Below are 16,808 nucleotides of genomic sequence, written 5' to 3' on the forward strand. Positions count from 1 at the left end.
CTATCCATTTTACAAATGCTGTTATTTTCTGATGGTCACTGAGCTGGCTGCCAGCAAGGGCTGAGGCACCAATAGGCGTACCTAGATGGCTGCCTAGCACACCAGGTTGTAGTGGGCGCCTAATACATTCAATGAGTGACATTCTCAGTTTGTTCTATTACTGTTGTTTCCAATTGTGAAGTGCAATGGAATACACTGTGCTATATAAGAAACTGTTTAATAATAATAATAATAATAATAATACTTTTCTGATTAAGGGGTCTATTTACTTAGCAGTGTTAGGAGACAGAGTGAAAAGTGATAAGGTGCCAGCCAATCAGCTCCCAACTGTCATTTTTTCAAACAGCCTGCGAGATGACAGTTGGGAGCTGATTGGCTGGCTCCTTATCACTTTTCTCTCTGTCTCCTAACACTGCTTAGTAAATAGACCCCTTAGTATTCTTTCTGAGCATATTAATCAGCCTCTCTCTACTGATTATGTACAGCACGTGACTTAATGGTTAACGAAAATGTTCATTCCTGTTCTGGTACATCCATTGCTCCATTGTTTTTTTATCTGCAGTGTTGTAATTGCTTATTGTTAACAAATGTCATCTACCATATGTTTGTTACCCTGCTGCAGCCCATCACCCTCCCAAGTCCACGTAACACCCCTCTATGAAATGGCAATATGTTCTCAGGTCCTCACTATTAATGTGCAGACAATCTCCGCAACATTAGTTACACTGTGTCTCTGTAAAAATGTAGGGTAAAAATAAAAACTTTATAGCTTATTCAATGTGTCCCCCTTATACCATAATCTAATATTTATTCAGTTGCCCATTTAAGACATTGATAATGTCAAAATAATACCAGCTTTAACTCTTGGGCTATGTTTACTGATGAGGTTTGTCAAGGCTACCAGTCATCTGCGGCTTTGACCGATAGTTTTGGGATGTCAATATGAATTAATGCTAAATGAGCCTAGTTTGGCATTTGTTTCTGTTGTTGTTTTAAAACCCTGGGTGGGGGCGTCAGTGATCGGTGGCTTTGCTAAACTGCAGCTTAGTGAAGAGACCCCTTTGAGTCGTTTGCAGTTATAGTGATTTGTCGGCTGCTAATCACTGCTGGGATAAGGGGGTAAGCAGGAGAGTAGCTGTCCTGCGTGCAGGAAGACTAGACCAGCATTTAACGTATGTTGTCTCCTGAAGAGCATCTGTAATATTATCTTGCCATCATATTCACTGTTTCACTAATGACATTATGCATTTACATGTATATTACATTTTGAACCAAATGATTATTTGCGCTCCTTTTTGTTATAATTAACACCAACTGTATATTCACTGAAGAGTAGCATTAGTTGTAATACTTATGTCTGTCATTTGAAAGATGTTAATAATGGAGCAAACTCAAAATCCAAACCTTTTGTTGCAATTGTGGCCGATTTAGCCAGTTGCTATGTGAGCTCATGCAAATTGAAACAGATGGCTGGAAAAGACCTATGGAAGTCATTGCTATGTCTTTAAGGGGCATTTTCTTTTTTTTTGTTTATATTTCTGTTAGGTTGAGGAAGTTGCTAACATTCCTTGCAAAGTCAAGTGCAGGGGCGTTTCATGAGAGGAGGGGGCCCGTGTGCAGTCTCCGTCACTGGCCCCCTCCTCTCAGTCCGGCAGCCGGCAGCACACTGAGTGTGCCCAGAGTCTATAGCGCATGCTCAGGTCACCGGGAAAATGGCCGCAGTGGCCATTTTCCCTGTACTGCGCATGTGCGAAGTGTGACCATTTTCCAGGCATTTTTACAGCGCTGATACCAGCGCTGACGTAGGAGTCTGGAGAGGTTAAGTATAATATGGATACAAGGTGTGCAGTGCGGGCCCCCCCTGGACCCTGAGGCCCGTGTGCACCGTACACCCTGCACCCATTATAAATACGCCCCTGGTCAAGACTTGCAGTAATTGTTTGAGCAAGGCTGTTCTTTAAACTGGATGTTGGCTAAAAATTGCACACTGCCCTTTCTTTCTCTGGTTTTAATATTTTGAATAGACGTACACACAAAGCATTTGCAGTTAAGTTTACACTAATTGTATTTGACTATTCAGTTAATCATCAGCATTTTCTGTTATATCCATTTGATGTTTACTCTATATATCCTGTTATATGTGTGATATGTCTGCATCAAATATATATTCCAAAGCTTTAACTAAATACAACTGGGTCCGATTTTCTTTTCTGAAAATGTGAACAATAAAGTAAATGTAATAATAATAATACTTTTTTACTTTTCCTGTACAACAGTCCATACATCCAACATTTGACGAAACCCTGTCCCCTGACATTTGGGTTTCTCTTGGACATTCCCCGGGAGTTGGTAAGTAATCAACATTTCCATTTCTTCTTCATGCTGTGTTAATTAATCCACCAATGTATGTATCCCATTATGATGTACTAAAACCTATAGTCAAGTTACCTAACAGAAAGTTTATCTTTGTGATCACATGTAGCTAGTGTACTGTTCAAAACCAGCTTTTCTACTTTGTCTCATTTTCCTTATCTCCTTGGGGCTGATGAAAAGTTGATCATACTTATTACCGTTTCGGAAGGTCCAGGAGACTCCCGAATTTGCGGATAGTCCCCCAGACCCCTGGAAGAATGGGTAGAATGGGGACATCATACCGGGAATCGTGGGACTCCGGAAAGGAGAATGCATAATAAGCACGTATAAGATGAATTTAAGCCTGTGCGCATGGCCGGCCCCAGGTCTTCTAGCACCCTGTTCGAGAATGTTTGAAGCGCCTACCCCTCCATCCAACTATGTTTACAGCTATGATAGGTAAGAAATTGATAAAACCCGCGCTTCACTTTATGCAGCTTAAAGGTGACAAAAGTTATTCCCTAAAAATACCAAAAAACAATGAAATGTAAAAGATAAGAAAGTCACCTAAGCGCAATCCAAATTAGGTGGAGTGGTTACCATACATACAGTCTTAAATAGATACAATCTTAAATAGTTCCAGATAAAAAGTACCGAAATGAAATAATTTGTCCAATATATGGTAGAAAGTTCCTTCTGGAAAGGTGGGATAAAATTATTTATCCAATAATCGGCAGAGTCTGATATAAGAAGAGGTGAATTTCCTCTGGTTCCACTAAGTAGGTCTACCAATCTTCACACTCCCATTGGTCACATCAAACATAAAAAAGAAAGAGCGGGAGAAGGACTAACATAGTGTAGTACCTTTTAATAAATGTTAAAAGAGGTGTTCAATAAACATATAAATCCACCATTAAATAAATTTAAGGCGTACCGGATGGTGTGGGTATAAAGAAATACACCTAAAATTGCTCAATTTACACTTCCTGGGAACAGGACTCCGTGGTATTTCAGCAAATTCCAGTGTCTCTGAACAATCTGCAACACATGCGCAGTAGATCATGTCAGAGGTTAAACCTATCATTGACCACCGGCAGATCCTAGAAACCGCCTGACCATTTTATCTGTCTGCACTAAGGACCAAGGCAGAATGTTTTCTACAAACTTAACAGTTCTTCACATAGAGGTTCGCTTCAATGTCAGCAACCTCACCAGCCAGCAGTGGATTAAATGCTTATTAAGCTCCTCTCTCTTTAGTAGTTCAGTTATCTTGTAGTGGAAACACAATGTTTCTGCATTCTGATAGAGTTGCCCGAATCTTTCTTGAACGGACATGATGGCACTGTCAAGCAATGTAATTACATTTTTTACATTTTTTCTTGGGTACTGCAATAGGTTCATCATCTCTACTCTTATAAATTAAATGTTACGTACCTTATTCTTTTCGTTGTTTGAAATTCAGGTTTAATTTCAAGAAGGTTAGTACATTCTTTGGCACGTGTAAATAGCTCTCTCTAAACAGTTCTCTTTATATTCAACCCTTTGTTAATTACACGGTTTTACTCACATCTATACCCTTATTCTGCATAGATTTACTGATAACATTTGTTTGGAACAAAACACCATGCCAATAACAAATGCAACCAGAAAACTGAAATCTTCCAATTGACAAAATGAAGTAATCGCTTCATGTTTTTCCTCAGCAAGAAATAGGAGTACATCATGGATGTCAGCAACCTGATATCGAACAGCTTTCTCACTGGATATTTTATCCTCCTAAAGTGTGTCGCTATATCATTTTAGTGTGAAAGATTTTATATGGTCAATCAAACATTATTAATGAAGGCAGCAAAAAAAGAGCATAATCTTTGTAATATTCCAAACAATGACAAAGATTTGACAGAATATTTTGCTATATCGCACAACACCAGGTTCTGGGTCCAGCATCCACAGGTCATAAAAAAGCCAATGGATTACTAACGCAAGATTTTTTTTTGAAAACCACTTTTTTTGCCTTTCATGTTTGCAATATTGTCATATACCTGGTCTCTACAATATTTTAAGTAAATTTTACTTTTTTCCAACAATTTCATTATAATTAGAGATGTGCGGTTCCGGTTTTACTTGGTTGTTTTTGCCACTTTAGTGCAAGTTCAGATAAGTTCAGATGTATCTTATTGGCTATCTGGCTCTCACGTGTTTTGGATAGCCAATAGGATAAATCCGAACTAATCCGAACTTGCGCTAATGTGGCGAAAAGATCCAAGTAAAACAAAACATGCGCATCTCTAATTATAACGTCTAAAAGTCCTTTACCATTGGAGGCAACGTCAGATTTGTGTTAAACTACTGTATGCATAATGGCCCTGATTCTGCAAGGATCGTAATTGCAAATCTGCATGCAGGCAGCTTTGCAATTGCGACCCTTGCAGATATGGCAATGCACAGGAGGCATCACACCTCCTGTGCATTACTTATCCGAGCTGCTTTGTCGAACGCAGCATCGGATAATCTGCATAACATCGGCCGGCTGCGGTGACCCATGGGATCCTGCAGCCGGCCGCCGCAGTTTAGAGGAAGAGGCCAGGAAATCACCGTCAGGGCCGTAGCTAGGGTAGTGCGGCCAGTGCCATCGCACAGAGCACACAGGTCAGGGGGCACTGTTTGGGCCTATCAAATTTCTGTTTATTATCATTCTTGCTTGTAGCTTCCTCTTATTTCATCCCCAGCATCTCCTGGCCTCCCATATCTCTTCCCTGGCCCTTCCCATGAAGCTATGGCCCTTTTTTGAGTGCATTATGTCCCTTTGAAAAATGAGGGGGGCAACAATGCTCTTTCTGGCACAGGGTACCAAAAAGTCTAGTTACGGCTCTGGCCGACGGGGATCCTTGCTTCTTACCTCTCCTGCAACACTTGCGACAAGCCATCGTTTCGGGAAATGGAAAGCATCACCTTGTGAAGAGGGGGCGGAGCCACGATGATGCGATCGTGCGGTCCCGCCCCGACTCCGCCCCAATGTGACACCAAATGGCCGGCCCCGGCTCCCCCCCAATGGACGGCCCCGCCCCCGCTGTTAGCCGACAATCAGCTCCCTCCCGGAGATAAAGTGAACGGAGGTAAGGTACCAGCCAATCAGCTCCTAACTGCCAAGTCACAGGCTGTGTTTGAAAAATGGTGATTGGCTGATACCTTACCTCCGTTCACTTTATCTCCTAACAAAGCTTAGTAAATAGACCCCTGTATTTGTTAATCATATGTTCTATATGTTTTTTCACCTGATTTTTTAGTGGTGCAGAATATGTTTTAACCACATAAATATAGGATAATAATAATGTTTTATTTGGTTTTTAATATGTCTTGGATCCTGTATTTTGAACTCCTTTACAATCCATTTTATTCCTTATGTAACCTACAGTATCCTGAGTAGGTATCCCAAGTACTACGAGACATGTTCAATTGCTTCATTTTCCTAAAAGAAAGCAGCTGAATTTGTACATACACCCCTACATCATAGGTCAGTGTTTAGTGCTCAGTGCAATTCAACCTACAGATTGAGGCCTCTGCTCCCCTGACATCTCCCTTTGCCCTCTTCTCTCACCCAGCTGCCACCTCAATGGATTTCATATCAACTCAACATTTCCCTTCTCTGTCTCCATGGGGTAAATTTACTATGTGGCATTTTTCAAAGCCCCAGTGTCTTCAGCAGTTTCTGCTGCTGGATTTAAAGGGGCAATATATTAAATAGAAAACATGCCTGGTTTTGTACTTAATGTTATAGCCCCTTTAAATCCTGCAGCCGAAACTGACAAAAAAGCTTTGGCTTTGAAAACTGCTTGCACCCTCATATATCCCTACCTTTCCTCAATGCAGACAACACCACTTTATATTCCACATGTCCACTGCCATTGTGTCATCCTTGACTCCTTCCTCTCCTTCACACACAACAGCAATCCTGTCCCTTACACTTTCCCAACATTGACAAGATTAAATCCTTCCTCACCATCGATGCTACTAAAATTCTTATTCACTCTCTCATTATCTCGCAAATCAACCACTACACCTCCTTCTCATTTGCTTCCTGTTACACACCTCCCCCCACTTAAATCCATCCTTAACACCGCAACAAAATTTGTTTCCTCTCTCACTATTCCTGTTTTTCATCACTGCCAATCCCTATACTGACTGCCTTTCCCCCAATAGAGTCAAAATTAGTCTCTTCACACTTACTGTACATGTAAAGCCTTCAGCCTCCCCCCCCCATCTCCAACTTTATCTTACACCACACTCCTTTCTGGCCTCTCCCCCCTGCCAATGACCACTACTCCCCACTGACAACCGTGTCTCACTTCCACATCCAAGCCTTCTCTTGTGTCGCTTCATTGCTTTAGAACACACTCCCACCCCAGTGGACACTACACTAGCCTCCATTTGTTGCAAACACTCCTTAAAAACATCAGTTTCCCTGTTATCTATCCACTGGCCCACCCTAATCCTCCAAACATGTCCTCCCATTATGGTAATTCCCCTTGTGTCTGCCTTACCTTTCCACGTTGGATTGTAAGCTCTCACAATCAGGACCACCATCCAATTGTCTTGAGGTTTGCTCCCCCCCCCTCCACATTGCGTTCTTGAACTGTCACTGCATATTCTTCACATCACCTACTGTTAGGCTTGCCACCTGTCCGGTATAATACGGGATCATCCCAGATTTGAAAGCAACTTCGTGCAAATTATGGCCCTCATTCAGAGCCGTACGCTCTGAGCAGAGCGCACGCTCTGAATGAGGGCCGCCCTCCATAATTATGGAGTGTCCTCCTGGACGCTCGTATAGCTGTGGGTCACCACCCACAGCCTATACGAGCGTGTAGTTTGATGGCCGAGATGGTCTTGACCATCGCCACTGCGAGCCGGAGCCTGCAGTTGAGGTTTTCAACCGCAAGGCCCGGAGTGATTTTGGCTCTATCAGAGCCAAAATCACTCCCACTGACATCACTAGTGATGTCAGTGGGCCGGCTTCTGACGGTAGGCGTTCCCTTGGGCCGAGATGGTCTTGACCATCGCCACTGCGAGCCGGAGCCTGCAGTTGAGGTTTTCAACCGCAAGGCCCGGAGTGATTTTGGCTCTATCAGAGCCAAAATCACTCCCACTGACATCACTAGTGATGTCAGTGGGCCGGCTTCTGACGGTAGGCGTTCCCTTGGGAACGCCCCCGTCAGGGAGGCATGCCCCCGGCACGCCCATCAAAGGGGGCGTGCTGTCAATCAACATCGACAGCACGCCCCCTTTGATCAGACACAACGAGCGAAGGAAAGTCCTTCGCTCATCGCGTCTGGCGCATGCGCACGACGGAGCTCCCTCCGTCGTGCGCATGCTCAGTGCAGACCATCGACCCACTTGCGAGCGGACAGCCACTCGCGAGTGGGTCTGAATCAGGCCCTATGTTCAATAGGGGACGTTTTTAGGTCAGCGGAGTTAGACGTGCACTTTGTGCAATTTGTGGTGCAGTCACAGTGCCACTGGAGATGGTGTGAGCCATTCAAAGCCTGAGTCTATGGGCTCTATTTACTACAATCCGCATATTGAATGCATTGCGAATTCAGGCAATATCACAGGGAGCTTGCGATAAAGCTATGTCCCTGCGAATCACCTTCGGAGCCTTATCACAGTATTTTCATGGTATTTTCGCTAAGCCCCGCCCCCCGCGATCGTGGCCCCCCTGCGACCCCCCTCCCTTAATTACACTTACCTGCATGATCCGGGCCTCCGGTGATGTTCTCCATGCCTCCGGTCATGTGATCTCCCATACTGCACTGGGACCCGATCATCTGATGACCGGGCAACAGTGCACTACGGGAGACCAGCTGACCGGAGGCCCGATCAAGTCAATTGATTTTTTTACTATTTTTTTTTTCTTTTTTTTACAGCAATCAGCTTGTAGTCTGTTTAGATCACACAGCTGATTACTGGGACCGACTCCCGGCTCTGCTCTCCCCGTTAGAGCGGAGCAGTAGTCTGGTAACCGGGGGAGACCCTGGATAACGCCACCTCCAGGTGGCTAAATTATCACAGGGCTTTCCCTGATATTATTTTACATTTTATTTTTAGTAACTCTGGTCAGATCACATTTCCCATTACAGTTATGGGAAATGCGATCTGCTTTACTAAAAATAAGTGATACTTAGGGGTTGGAGTAGAATTTTACGAATTCTACTCCAATTGCCCTGTAATAACTATAGGTGATACTAAAATAATGTGAAAAGGGTGTGAAAACACCCTTTTTCACTTTATTTTAGTCAAAATAATGTTAATAAATAGAGCCCTATGTGCGGTCTGCTGCTGCATGCAAAGTGTGAGAGTGCAGATTAAATGTAACGTGCACTCTGTCCTGCTACTGTGTGCAGCGTGAGAGTAGACGTTACATGTAACGTGCACTCTGAGTCACGCTATACGCAGAGGCTGAGCTCCTATTTGTCACTCTGAACTCGGAGCTCTGCCACTGAGCCACAATCACCGCAGTGGCACACCACAAATTACACTTATCAACTGCGCAGACCACAGGTGAGTGTGGGGGGGCCCTGAGGAGTGCGTGATGGAGGGGCACCGGCGGGGGCATGGGTCAGCTGCTGAGGGGGATATTTTCCCCTTTGCAGCGCTGCTAAGCAGGACTAATGTCCCCCTTTACAGCACACTGGGCCTCTTGGGCATTATTTTTTCTATTTTTTTTGGGAGTGGGTATGGCCATGCCATCTACATTTGGCCACTCCCCCTGTCCCATATTTTGCAAGACAAAAGGTGGCAACCCTACCTACTATACACTGTCCCATCACATCTTGTGTACTGTATTATGCTTTATCCCCCTTACTTTCATAAGCTTTCATGTTTCAAGCATGTCCTTTCTTTAACTGATGTCCTCTATGTCTTTGTTAGGATCTCTACCCTCTCTTCACCCCCTTTGTATGATGCTGTGGATTTTGTGACACCTTCTAAAAAATTGATAATATTACCTAAAAAGCACAAAAAAAAATAAATCTCTTTATCCGCCTGACCAGATGATTATCTTCCTTCTCCTCCTCTAGCACTGACAGCCCCTGTACATGAAAAACAACACGGAATAGAGAGGTGATGCTGCCCAGGAAGACATTGTTTTTACACCCGTCTCTATATAATCATGTAACAAGCAGACAAATACATCAGCAAAGAAGTGATCTCCAGATGGTGTCTGATTTAAAAATTAGATTTGCTTTGTGGCAAAGATTAAGAGAAGCAGTTGGACTTGCTGTGCAATGCAAAGGGTCTATCAGTCAGCATTCAGCTCTAGTTGGGGAATTTAATCAATAACAATAATATTTGAAAATTAAATACAATTTGTGTGGAGGAGGGGGAAATGCAGACTACATCTGCTGCTTATCTGCTGTAGTCAACATGTATTATCTAATTAAAACATCATTTAATCTCCAGAGCTCATTTTTCAACTAAATCAGATCAGACTAGTTGGGCATTTGTAGGACAGGTACTCTGAACAACTCAACTTAAAATAGGTAGAACCTTTCATTGAAAGCACTTATTAACACTTATATTTACGAAGCAGTGACTTTTGAAAGCTGCTGTTTCTCTCTCTTTAAAAAGGCATTAATATTAAGTGTAAACCCGCCATTTAGTCAATTTCCCCCTAGTGGCATAATTTACAATGGAGTAGTTTAGTATGTGGCTTGCAAACTGCCACACATGAAATGCTATCTGTGATTGGCTAAGCAGTGTAAGAGACCACTCCTGATTGGCTGGAGCTTAACTCATTTGATATCACAGCAAAAATAGTGGAGTCACTCAGAGAGAGCCCAGTGATGCCTCTCCAGTTTTGCGAGTTCCCAATTACTGGGTATAGGTCAAGCGAAAAAACCCTAGGATTGAGCTAAACCACCATCCCCATACAGGTCTATGGGAATGGCAAAGTGCGGAAAGTAAAGTAAGACCAAAGATTCCTCCAGCGTTAACTCTTTGTTCAACAGGGAGAAGTGTTGATAAAGTCTCTTGCTGGCATTTGCAGCTTTTACCGCTTGATAAATAGAGGCCTTTATCCATATTTGCCAACAATTTGGCTGCCAGGTCAGCATAGCAGGGGCGTGGTACGTCATAAGGGGGGTATGGCGGGGACATGATGCAGCATTTTGGGCAGAGCGGGGACGTGACCACGCAATTGCATTATCGTGTCCCCGTCCCCGCTACACAATGACGAGAATACTGGCATTGTGAAGCAGAGGGCATGGGGGTATGTGGACGGGAGACGCCCACATTTCCAGGCAGTCGGGAGCACCGCTCGATTTTCAGGAGCCTCCCGGCCGTTCCAGGAGAGTAATCAGGTTTGTCTTTATCCATCTGTAATTTCTTTCTAACTAGCTGATTTTAACATTATGCAGAAATGGATTCATTTTAGTTTAAAAGAAGTTTAATAAAGCTTGTGTTTTAAAATAAATATGTCCAGACACCACTGTATTCTATCTACTGTTCTTTTTCTTTTTGGATTTTGTAAGTATTTATATATTTACAGTTGCCATTTTGTATTCTACCTGAATTCTGGCACACATATATATTTTCACTGCCAATAACTGGAACAGATGTTATTACAGGAAATCTCGCAGCTTTCCATTTCGTGCAGACACAGACTGCTACTGTCTCCTAGTGATCCTTGAAATGCTCCTAGTATTGTTAACTTATGCTGCCAACCCATACAAGTGACTTCCATTAAATTAGAATTGAATCACCTAGTTGGGTATCAGAAAAACGTATGCCCAATTGAGTCTTTTTATAAATGAGTTGGGCAGAGATAATCAAACACCATAATATATATGAAAAAATCCTAGGGGAAAGGACAAGAGTCTGAGACACTGGAGCACGTACTGTATAAATTAGTATATTTTCTAATTCCCTTGATAAATCTGTTCACAATAGGGAGTTGGCACTCACATGCCCTGCTATTAGTTCCCTACTGTTTACAGCAGAGCCAAGGGGGGCAAAGAACAGCAGGCTCCATCTATTTTCTAGGCTACGACACTTTGTAAAAACACCAGTATAAGCTTATAAAAGTCTGCAGGGAACTTGTTTCTTACAAAGATTGCTGGCAGCTGTGATCAGACAGGTCTTTGGGTTAGATGTAAGGGAATCTGCTACATTAACTTTCTTTTATGTTCTGTATTTGAAACAATGAAATAAACCCAGTGATCATTCAACACCTAATAAACTCATCACACAAATCACCCCAGAAAAGTATAAGCTACATAATAAGCATTTAAAGACAGGTTCCTAAATGTCATCAGTGCTTCAATTTACATTTATGTACAGTATAATCATCCTTCAATTTAGATTCAGTGACAATTACATTTTGCAGTGTTAAATACATACATACATAATAATCATATCGGAATAATGCAGTCATTTTCCTATACATATATACTTAAAATGACAAAGTGCAGGTTCATGGTGAAAATATCCACGTCTATTTTTGCAAACCAAGGTGACTGTGCCTGCGCTGATGTAAAATGTATATCTTCTGATGAGAAAAACTGGGGTTATATGGGTGATCCTTGCTAAGGACAGCTGGGCACATATACGCCAGTTTATGTACTCATATGCAGGGCCGTAACTAGGAAGAAGGAATTAGAGGCAGCAAGGGTGGCAGGCTGAAGATTTACCTACGGTGTCTGAAAATCTTACACTGGTCGTGGCTGCTGGCAAAATCCTAGAAGATCCTTGGTGGCCAGGTGATGAATTAGTAGGGATCATGAGCTTAGCGCACTTAGGGGCCAGAGCTATGTGTGAGGGGGGCTACACGAGTGTATTAGCCTAGGATAATCATAAACTTAATCAGACCATGTATGAGGGGTTAAGATAAAGAGGGACAGGAGAGACTGTCCAGCATCATTGTAGAGTACGTGTCAACTTTTCGAAAGTCAAAGATCAAAGAGCAGCTGATCCTGGCCTAGATAAGAATCAGATGTCCAGAGAGTAGGTACCAATTAGCCCCAAACATAATTCAGTTAATGGATAGCCGCAAAAAACGGGAATTATCCCCATTTTTTTCGTCAATGTTTTTTTTCGCCCTATCCTATTATTTTGGTCGAAATAATAGGACAATTCTCCCGAAACACATTGGACCCGCGATAAGCTCGCAGACCTATGTGTTTTTGTCATTTAGGTGTTGAAAAAACGGCATTTATCATGGATTATTTTTTGGGATACATCAGGTCTCCCAAAATATCCACAATAAGTGCCAACGTCGGGTGGCACTTTGCGGCTAATAGTATAGCCCGGCCACAATCAATTGGTAGCGCTACTTTAGCGCTGCTTTTTGGATGCCCCCTTGTATCTGAAAAACTTGTGTAAAATCAGCAAAACCAGAACTCGGAAGTGCTAGTCAATTGGTTTCCCAGTCCAGGTGTCAAGTATTACTGTGGGCAGTTAATGTGCCTCATTTAACTCAATTCTCTGCGATGGCCACAGTACCCCCTGGAACTGTCGGGTGAAGATACTTTGTGACCAGAAATATTTAAAAAAATTTCTCTACCAGATAGAGGTGCTCAGGAAAATGATCTGCTACCATAATATACAGTGAGTTGCACAGCCAAACACTGCAGTGGTACATCAACAATAATGAGACACACACCCCCAAATCTGACCACACAATACATTTGCCCCTCCCCCAATGCAAGAAAAACATGTTTTTGCCAAAGTTCAATATTGCAACTGCACCTTCTAGCTGGATTTATGCCTAGCTCTAAATGAGGCCCAATGTTAATCCAGGAATTGTGATTTATTACCTTGTAAATAATGCCGTATAAACCATTTACTCCAGAAATTGACCAGTTACTTCTTGTTTTCTTTCTTATGGTGCATACACACGATCAGATTTTTCGTTCAGATATGAACGATAACGATTTAAAAATCGTTCAGTCGTTCATATCTGAAGGAAAATCGTTCATATCTGACATGCCTGAACGATGGACGATCAACGATGCGCGTTCCCGATGGTCAGATAACGATTTCTGATATCTGATGTGTTTGCAGTCAGACTTGGACGATTCCAATCATTTTAATGCAGTCAAAAATCGTTCAATCGTTCAAATCGTTCAAAACTTTGGTAAAATCGTTCAAATCGTTTAATCGTTCATCTGACAAATCTGACAAGTCTGACAAATCTGACCGTGTGTACGCTCCATTAGTGTTTGTACACAACTTCACCTGCCTCCCCTATATATCACCTGCACCTGACCTGCCAACTTAACCTGCAATAATCGTGAGATGTGAGATACTGAACTACAGCAGATAAATGTTAAGTTATCACCAGGTAGGTGGGAGAGAGGACACACAGTGACACCAAATATTCAGCCAAGACTGGTACTAGGCGGTGGCAAGGCTGTCTTAACAGCAGTGCAGGCCCCTGGACAAAGCAATGCACAGATACAGTTTGAACATGTACAGTACAACAAATTTCTAACAAATTGTGAGCATACATTATATTCTAAATTTCCAGTGAAGGACAAGAAAAAAAGCTATTTTAAAAAAAATGTACTGAAAACACAGATAACATAGCACTTGCTGTGAGTGAATAATGAGAATATACAATAAAACATATACATATAAAGGCACAACATGCATCCCAGAATAATGTCATAGGAGTGGAATATAGAAAAAGTGAGAGGGAAAATGACAGCAGTATAACGTGATGGCAGCATAGATACAAGTAAGAAGACAGTGTATATCCCACATACACAGCAGGCAGGCTGGCTGGTGTGACATCAGTGAGTGCTGCATAGCAGGGGGTACAGCAGACAGGACATGGGGTGCCAATTGTGATTAGGGATGTATCTGGGGAACATGCAGGTGTCAGTGGGCAATAATACAGAACTTACCTGGCAGCTCTTCTTGTTGTGAAAGCCCACCACCACTATATAGAGCAGTGGCGCCACAAGGGGGTGCGGGCAGCACCCGGGTGTCACTCGCCGAGGAGTGACACCAAGATTCAGGCTACCCCTCAGTGACAGGAGCCGGGAGCTGCACTGTAGCATTAAGTGCAGCACTCGGCTCCTGTCACAGTGAAGGAGCCTGCACTGCCCGCACCTCCGGCATCCCCCAGCACACATTGATAATCTCGGGCCGGGGAGCAGGTTCGGATCGTGAGTCTACGCCTCTTCCGAGACCATGCCCCCCATTACAGCGGCGAGCGCGGCTGCTCCCCGCACAAGGCATCCCTCCCCGCACCAGGTGTCACCGCGGGGAGGGATGCCACTGATACAAAGCACCGGCCCCCTCTCCCACCGCTGCTCCCACGACTCTCCTGCCCAGCCTGGACATCCATATGCGAGGCGGCACAGCATGTTTGGCCAGAGCCAGCTGGGGGAGCTCTCCTGTGACAGGGCTTGAAGATTGGTGTGTGCGGGCAGTCTCCTAGAACATGTTGATGGGAAACGGTGCAGCTTCTCTCTCCCTGCAACTGTCAGACCCTGTGCTGTGTGTTACCCTGCAGCCGGTACCTGCGTCTACCTCCTCCCCATGCAGGACTATCAGCGGTCACAGCTATGCAATGGGGGTTAGGGGTGCTATCGGTCACGGGCCCTTGGAATCCTGGGGCCCTTGGGCAACTGCCCATTTAGCCTATAGGTAGAGATGGCCCTGGGCAGTGTCATGGTTACACCTCATTGGGTACCCACCCTGTTGTTGCTGGGAGTGCCGATTTATCCCGCCCTCCCACTTCCACATCACAGTCATGCAAACATAGATTAGATTTCTTATTGTGACTAAATTATAAACTCTTAGCGGTAAATTTACTAAAGGTCGATTTTAATCGATTAAAAATTGCTCAAAATCATTCAACATCGATGTTGTGTTTCAGGGGCTAAATTATACATTTACTGACAGATGATTTTTTATATCGATTTTTAAGTGTTGGTAAATGTGCAATTTAGCCCCTGAAACACAACATCGATGTTGACCGATTTAGATCGATATTTAATAGATTAAAATTGATTTTTGGGAGACAGAGGGCCAAATGTAATAGCTTCCAAATTGCTCAAAATGGCAATTTTTCTATGATTTTTGCATGAGAATTTAACGCACCAATTTTTCTTAAAGGCATAAACAGGTTTTATTCATAAATTGCAAAGACAGAATTATCCTGTGCTAGGGACATTTGCTAAATTTACCTCTACACCTGATTTCAGACTGATCATATTATGTGGTAATTGTGGGTTAACAACACTTCACTCCCGTTACTTTGTTTATATAGAGAGGTATATTCGACTAGTAGAGCCATGATGATGCTGCCGAGAGCATGTGTGACTGTCTTGCACATCTGAGTGTTACTGTGTTAATCCCTGAGCCACTAATGGCACAGTTTAACGAATAAGGCTGATAATGAGCTCACCTCTGCAAGCTTCATATCTGCAATTTTAGCACTGCACAGTGAGTCAGAGGTAGTAGGAACCCTCAGGGATTTGTGCGTGGCGTAAAACATAGATCAGTGATTCAGTCAGATGTTTTGCCAGACCCCAGTGCTCAACAACACTACTAAAGCTAGTCTTAAAGAAACACAGAAACTCACAACAGATAGGCACAGTACTGTCCTGTAATTTTATTTTTCTAATCAATGAGAACAAAGCATAATTCTACATATTTTTTAATTACAAATAAAGGGTCTGATACAGAGGCGCACGCTATTTGCGTGCGCTTGCCCTGAATCAGGGCGCAATAGCCCACCATCGACCCGCTTGCGAGCGCTGTGCGCTCGCGAGCGGGTCTGAATCAGGCCCAAAGTTCAATGTAATTAATTTTTATACAACTTTCCAGCTAGGTATTTGGTATCATCACTGCAACCCACTTTTGTTTTACCGTGGGACCCCAGATGACATTCAACCTCTACAAAAATTGCCTGGTCCGCACTGCATGCATATCTCCCCATCCCAATATTTCAATATTAAAGATGCTTTATTGCATCAATTTTAATTTCATGTTTTCTTTCCCTTTAAAAGCTGAAATCACAGCTATTATTAGAGGACCTAAGTCATGGGTTACAGAACTTTACTCATCCAGTAAGTCTACAATCTCTTCCTGGCTAGAGGAGTAAAATCAAGATGGTTCTGTATACAGCGCTTTGCCTATACCAGCAGACCAGTAATGTGATTTTACACTAACAATGTCATCCTGTGCGACAATTATCTGTTCTGCCAACAGTTTGTGATTGTTTTGGTTTTTCTTGTATGTGGGTTATTGAAATTTCCACAAAATAAGGAGATTCAACTAAAACTCTCCCCTGCAAAGCTGTATTGTTGTAACCAGGATTCAGTTTGAAGAATTTGAATAGGTGTGGTCAGAGCCATAACTAGACTTTTTGGTGCCCTGTGCTAGAAAGAGCATTGGTCCCCCCCTAATTTTTCAAAGGGACATAATGCACCCAAAAAAGGGGAATG

The 16,808-nt window shown here is 43.1% G+C and overlaps 1 protein-coding gene across 6 annotated transcripts in view; it reads right to left on the reverse strand.

Annotated features, from left to right (window-relative positions):
* The window catches only part of KCNAB1 (potassium voltage-gated channel subfamily A regulatory beta subunit 1), a 516,750-nt gene that overhangs the window by 204,348 nt on the left and 295,594 nt on the right, over positions 1–16,808 (reverse strand). The window contains exon 1 of one of the 6 annotated variants that reach the window (XM_088447683.1): positions 3,007–3,027. The exons of the other annotated variants lie outside the window; for them this stretch is intronic. The gene's annotated coding sequence lies outside the window, so the exon portion shown is untranslated. Of the gene's footprint in view, positions 1–3,006; positions 3,028–16,808 lie in introns of those variants that run through there. 6 annotated transcript variants of the gene reach the window in all.

Source organism: Taudactylus pleione, unplaced genomic scaffold (assembly GCF_031769625.1).
Source record: "Taudactylus pleione unplaced genomic scaffold, aTauple2 ptg000436l, whole genome shotgun sequence".
Classification (NCBI taxonomy): domain Eukaryota; kingdom Metazoa; phylum Chordata; class Amphibia; order Anura; family Myobatrachidae; genus Taudactylus; species Taudactylus pleione.